The sequence below is a fragment of the Musca autumnalis genome, unplaced genomic scaffold (genome assembly GCF_047663935.1).
Source record: "Musca autumnalis isolate F117 unplaced genomic scaffold, ASM4766393v1 scaffold_1, whole genome shotgun sequence".
NCBI classification, from domain to species: Eukaryota; Metazoa; Arthropoda; class Insecta; order Diptera; family Muscidae; genus Musca; species Musca autumnalis.
The window spans coordinates 333,510,490-333,516,289 of NW_027411644.1; the positions used below are offsets into that span (position 1 = coordinate 333,510,490).

At 34.8% G+C, this 5,800-nt stretch overlaps 1 protein-coding gene across 1 annotated transcript in view; it reads right to left on the reverse strand.

Moving 5' to 3' along the window:
* LOC141390252 (lipase 3) overlaps window positions 1-5,800 on the reverse strand; it is a 64,232-nt gene that overhangs the window by 33,168 nt on the left and 25,264 nt on the right. The window lies entirely within an intron of this gene.

Genomic DNA, 5,800 nt, shown 5'->3' on the forward strand with positions numbered 1-5,800 from the left:
TTTTGAAATTTGATGCAATAAATGTAGTTTTTCGAGTTCATTATTTCTCCAAATATTTTATTCTTGTCCTTGTCTACAAATTTACTTCAGAGGTCAGAAGAAGAATTTCTTTAAAAAGACGAATTTCTTTAAAAACTCAATATTTAACCATGTTTAGATGGGGCCATAAAATCCGAGCTGGATCTGACACAACAACACCCAACTAGGGTTTCTTGTCGTTTGGGTATGTACTTTCAAAAAATCCACAGTTCGAATTGTTTGCACAAGATCACCTTAAAAATGTTGCATAGTGTAATTTATAACTGATTTCACTAGATTTTTTTGTTACTTAAATTGGGGTGCTTTAGTTTTGTCCACTTATATTTGCGACTTAAAATGTTCGGTAAAAAAATCGGTAAAAATGTTGTTTTTTTTTATTTTAAATTTTTTTATTAAATTCAGCGTTCCTTAAGCACATCTACGATTTTAAGTATAGAGCTTAATGAAAAAATTCTGCTTTCAAATCTGCTGGCGTTCACAAAATTGGTCAATGCGCACTAAAGTTATAGCGGTTTTATTATTTTATTAAGAAAAAATATTTTAAAATTTCTGCATATATCAGTAACAGCATTTATTTGTTCTTATTTTCGCGGATAATCAACAAATTAAAAAAAAATCTGGGAGCAAATTAAATTATACTACCTCAGAGTCCGTATAAACCTCTAAAAAATAAATTAAAAATATATACAGAATCTAGACAATGCATAGAAAAGTATGAAACCGGATTTGTAGAGATTGGCTATATAAACTGTATGCTATAGCAAAAACAAAAGAGAAAAAAATTATTGTTTAAATATTATTCAAATATCGTCTGCTCCGTCGTAAAAGGTCGGGACTTACGACATTTTCACACATTTTTCAGGAGGAAGAAAGAACATTCCAGCGCTTTCAGTGTTAAAGATTTTATTATGGTGGTAAAGGCAGTATTCTTCGTTTATTTATTCCGCTCCAATACCTGCACTTTGTTTGATAAAATTCCGTCGCGTTTGGGAGATAATTGGATGTTTTTGGACTTACGACCTTTTCCCTGTACAGTTTTGTATTTTTGTAGGGACTTACGGCCTTTTCCTATAATTTACGGATTTTTATACCCTCCACCATAGGATGGGGGTATATTAAGTTTGTCACTACGTTTGTAACTACTCGAAATAATCATTGTAGACCCCACAAAGTATATATACTCTTGATCAGCGTGCAATTCTACATCGATATAGCCATGTCCGTCCGTCTGTCCGTCTGTCCGTCTGTCCGTCTGTGGAAATCACTCTAGCGTCCGAACGGATTGACGTAGGTTGATGAAATTTTGGGAAAATATGTTATATTTACGTAGGACTTTTGGTATTGAAAGCGGGCTATGTAGGTCCACGCTTTCGTGTAGCCCCCATACAAAATGACGCGTGACGCGTCGTCGTTTTAAGGAATTTTTAAGATATTTGGCCCATTTTACCACCGAATTGGTTGTAATTTGGTACTTTGTGTCTCCAGAGGCCAAAAAATATTCCTACCAAAGTTGGGTTATATAGGTCCACGTTTTGGTATAGCCCCCATATAAGGCCCCATATAAAGTACGCGTCATTTTAATATATTTTGAATGTATTAGACCCATTTGACAACAGAATTGGTTGTAATTTGGTATTTTGTGTCTTCAGAGGCCAGAAAACATTCCTACCAAAGTTGGGTTATATAGGTCCACGTTTTGGTATAGCCCCCACATAAGGCCCCTTATAAAGTACGCGTCATTTTAATATATTTTGAATGTATTAGACCCATTTGACTAAAGAATCGGTTGTAACTTTGTATTTTGTGTTTCCAGAGGCTAAGAAACATTTCTACCATAAAATGTTTATATAGGTCGACGTGTTGATATAGCCCCCATAATACAATATCTTCCGATTTTCGATATTTTGAACGTTTTAGCCTCATTATCACACCGAGATGGCTGAAATTTGGTATTTAGTCTTCTTTAGGCGTATAAAACTTTCCCCCAGAAATTTGTAGGTATAGGTCCACGCCATCATATAGCCCCCATAGAACAGTACCTTCCGAATTTCGGTATTTTGAAGGTTGTGGCGGAGGTGGAGGGTATAAAAAGTTCGGCCCGACCGAACTTAACGCTTTTCTTACTTGTTTAAAATAAAATATTTATACTTTACAAAACAATGTGGAAAGGGTATCATAAGTTTGTTTTGTCCACTAACAATTGTAATTGTTACTCCAGGCCTCAATTATGGACCGATCGTCACGAATTTTTATGGAGAGGTCGGGTTCCGACCGGAAGTGACCCCATTAGACGTAGGTGATGGTCGTAAGGGGTGAACTTGACCAAGACCAACATTTTTAACATGATTTTGTAGCTATCTTGTAGGTTGCAATATTAGTCCAATCGGAGCGAAATTGAAAGAATTATTTGAGTTTGAGTTAATAATTAGCGGGTTTTATGGACCAAAACTTTTGGGTGGAAATTGGAATATTTTAATATTTTGACTATATATTTATTCCTTTTATCCATGTTCCACTCACGTAAGTTATATTTAAATGAGGAATTCTTGGTACTTCCGTTGATGCCAATTATATTGATGAACATGGTAAGATAACAGAGTTTTAGCCTAATATATACCGGGGTCCGAAAGTTTTAATTGTTTGTTGTGTACCCATAACCACGCTAGAGGACGTATGAGGATGATAATAATTGTGGGTGATGATCGGATAGTATTTAGCGGATGAAAACGACCATATGGTTGGCAAATTTAATTGTTGGTGTATATTTTAATTTATGCAGGACAAATTTCGGTAAAAAAGCTTATAAATGTATAGTAAAAACTGTTAACCTTACTCTTGATGCAAATTACAATAAAGTAGCGGTGTATTTAAAACCACACAGACCAGTCACTTTTGCGTCATCGGCCAGATTGAATAGTTTTAAAAATTAAGCGTTCTTAAAACTTTTTAAAAAATGTATGATCCGAATACATACAAATGTATGATAATACGGCTCGGCTTGCAAATGCCAATTTATCAGCGGAAACATCAATATTTTTATTGTGCAAAACACAAAGGACGTATTACATATGAGCACATTTTTCAAATATTAAGTAAGATATCAACAAAAAAACAATAAAAAATTGGGATTTTTTTTACAATTTTTATCAATGAAAATGCCAGAAGTTCATCTTTCATAATCAGTTCGTTTGCTAAATAGAAATGATCAGATTTTTGTTCAAAAGTTTGGTCCACTGGCTCCGCCAAATATCATCTGATTATCATCCAAATGTGTAAGATAGTTCTTTACAATGTACCATAACCATGGATGACGCTAAACATCGTATCTGAACTACATTAGCTGTAGTATTCTTTTAAAATATAAATATTCCTGTGGACGTACGACCTTTTCGTACTCAAATTTGTACGTTTTGTGGACTTACGACCGACATTGGCAAAACATATAGAAAAACGCGACATACTACCATTTTCTTTATATCATACGACGTGTTTTGACTTGTACTATCTTTCTGTAACAAGAACGCGATATCCAATAAAAAGTGGACTTACGACCTTTTCCGATATTATATATTTTTGGTTCGGTTAGAAAAATTTGAAAAAAAAATATTTGGGAGTTCTCTAACTAATTACCTAAAATCCCATACAATAACAAATTAAAAAGCCTGTTATTCGCATCCGGTTTCATTAGCGCCCATCAAAAATACGTCAATATACACCTATTTCAAATAGATTCTTCAAGAACCGCAGATGTGCCTCCACATTCTAGTTTGCGTAAAAACCTCATATTACTCGCGTATCTCTGTGATTAATATTATAATCGCAAATATTATAATCGCGTATAAAGAATTCCATTTATGTAAAATATTTTAAAGAAAATCGCGGTTTAGTACGCGGATTTGTCAAAATATATTTTTGCTGATTTTCCTATTTTCAGGGTATCTATATCCGCCTTTTTAGTGGATTCAATCGCGGAAGGGCTTATTAGATCCGTGGCGTAAAAAAACTAAATTCACGCGGGGTTCAAAGGAAATTGAATAGCATTTGTAAATTTTACACGCAAAAAAATAGGTTTTCTAAGAAAATTCACGCATAAAATTTTGGCCTTTAAATTCCAATTACTAGGATGATGTATGGAGCATACTCATGACATATACATTATACGACGTAAAATCACGAGTTCTATAATCTTATTACGAGTTTGGAATATTATCTTGTTGCGCGTCCGGATTATTAAAAAAAATCATAAAACCCCGAAATTCCGGCTTCGAAATGTCAGCATCAATTTTAGGTGGATGCAGTGGATATATCGAAAAATTATACACCAGTATCATGTTGCCTATGGAGTATTCTGTGATTCTTTCTATTAAATGTAACGTTAAGCCATAAAAAAACTTGTTGGCTTCAACCCATTTTTCCATATTGATGCCGACATTGTGGGATCCCTCCTAAAACATTCCATTTTAATGAATTTCAGTCATACTATATGGAATATGTTAACAGTTCGCGAATTCTGAATGGGTGAAACTCGGATTCATCGATTGAGAAAACATTTTTGGTTTTTGTGATATGTATGTACCCAGAAAACCTATCGCACCGACATCGTGTCGAAATCGGAACAAATATTCGGACGCTACGTCAGATGTCGGATCCGAAATCGTAATGATATCTTAGCGAAAGTTGTATAAAGTGGTTGACATAATTTCGGAACGAAATGTCGGAGCGAAATCAGATAGATGTCGGAAAGAAATCTGAAGAAAATGCTTGTGAAATTCGGAAGCGAAATTTACTTCCGACAATCGCTCCGAAAAATCGTTTAGAAATCGAAACGACAACTAAACGATATTGCTACCGAAATTGATCAGACGTGTCGGACATCCGATATTTGGTTTGCTGGGTTAGTACATATACGAATACAACTGCTTAAATTGTAAGACTTAAATAATGCTGAAGCTATTGATAAGTATCCAGTAGATACCGACCACTCGACACCCAATATCTATATATGAACTCTCATCTCTCTCGTATTTGACAATTTTGTACTTTCCTTCCTTTTAATGCGAGAGAGAGAGAGAAAGAGGAGAAACGGAGTTACCACATGTTATTGCCAAATTTCCTAAGGATGTAGCTGATGATGTGTTGTTCTATCAATTATAACAATTATTACAAGTTACAACGCGAAAATGTTCCATATAAGTCGTAACAAAATTGAAAACTTATTTTCATAATAATAATTGTTCAACAAACATCCCATAAGGTACAAGGGAGACTTCCCTCATACTAATGAGTGTACCCCGATTCATAATTGCCTAATGATATAGGATCTAGTGTTTATCGCCGAGTCCGAACGGCGTGTCCTGGTCGGGAAATCGAACCCACGACCTTCAACGTCCAAGGCGGGTGTGCATACCCTTGCACAGCTAGGAGCTCTGTTATATGTTTTTTAATCATGAAAATCATTTTGAATACCAGTTACTATAAATTTATACGTTTTTTATTCTGGTAAAAGACTACCCCGTCTTTGCTGGAAGCTACATTCTCAGATAGAAACGTACACTAAAGGTTCTGTTCTCGTGAAATAATTTCTCGTGAATAATTTTACTCCAAAACCAACAACAACCATTGCCGTTTTTACCCTTTAAAATGCTCATGATACAATGCATTAATCAAATGTGGTAACGCTACTCCATGTACAAAAGAGAGAGAGAGAGAGAGAAATGATCGGTAACCTATATCAACAACGTATTTATGTTTGTGTGTCTGT